Source organism: Sinocyclocheilus rhinocerous, unplaced genomic scaffold (assembly GCF_001515625.1).
Source record: "Sinocyclocheilus rhinocerous isolate Xijiao unplaced genomic scaffold, SAMN03320098_v1.1 scaffold1223, whole genome shotgun sequence".
Classification (NCBI taxonomy): Eukaryota; Metazoa; Chordata; class Actinopteri; order Cypriniformes; family Cyprinidae; genus Sinocyclocheilus; species Sinocyclocheilus rhinocerous.
This window is the reverse complement of record NW_015641045.1, coordinates 276,594-277,287: the sequence shown is the minus strand read 5'-3', so window position 1 is coordinate 277,287 and position 694 is coordinate 276,594. Positions and strand designations below refer to the sequence as shown.

Here is a 694-nt window from a genome sequence, read left to right as displayed (position 1 = left end):
TATAATTATTATTTTTATTTATTTTTTATTTTTTTTTTTTCCTAAAACATACTCCAATATTATTTACAACTTAATTTAAAAAAAAATTTTTTTACTTTTTTTTTTATTTAGCATTTTTATTTTCACTAGGCAGCGTCACTGGTCAGGTCAGACGACTCTGACGCACACGCTGTTGCTGCCAAGGCCGTTGCACTTTAGTTCTCTTGCAGCTGACAGCTGCACTTATGCGAAATACTACATGGCAAAAAAAAAAAAAAAAATCTGGTGTAGAAATTTAGACCCAGAAATTGCTAGTAAATTTCACAAATTATTACAAATGGCAAGTAACACTGAAGTAAAAGTGAAATTTTGAAGAAGAAAGACGGAAATAATTTAGTTTTTGGTAAAATGTACTGCAGTTTATTTTATTTACTTACAACTTTTTTTAAATTTAGAAATATTTTCACAAATTTTTTGTAGATTTCACAACTAATTCCAATGACATGACAAATAACACATTGAATTAAATGTCAAATTAGACTGAAATAGTATTTTCTTGTAAAACACACTCCAATAATATTTTTATTTTGTACTTCCTTTTCTACACTTTTAAAATGATTTTCGTTCAGAAATTGTTAGTTTCACAAATAATTACGAAGAAAAGGCAAGTTTTATATATATATATATATATATATATATATATATATAATTATTA

The 694-nt window shown here is 24.9% G+C and overlaps 1 protein-coding gene across 1 annotated transcript in view; it reads left to right on the top strand.

The window, feature by feature from the left end:
- Positions 1 to 694, top strand: part of slc25a25a (solute carrier family 25 member 25a) — an 8,753-nt gene that overhangs the window by 3,523 nt on the left and 4,536 nt on the right. The gene's annotated exons all lie outside the window — the stretch shown is intronic.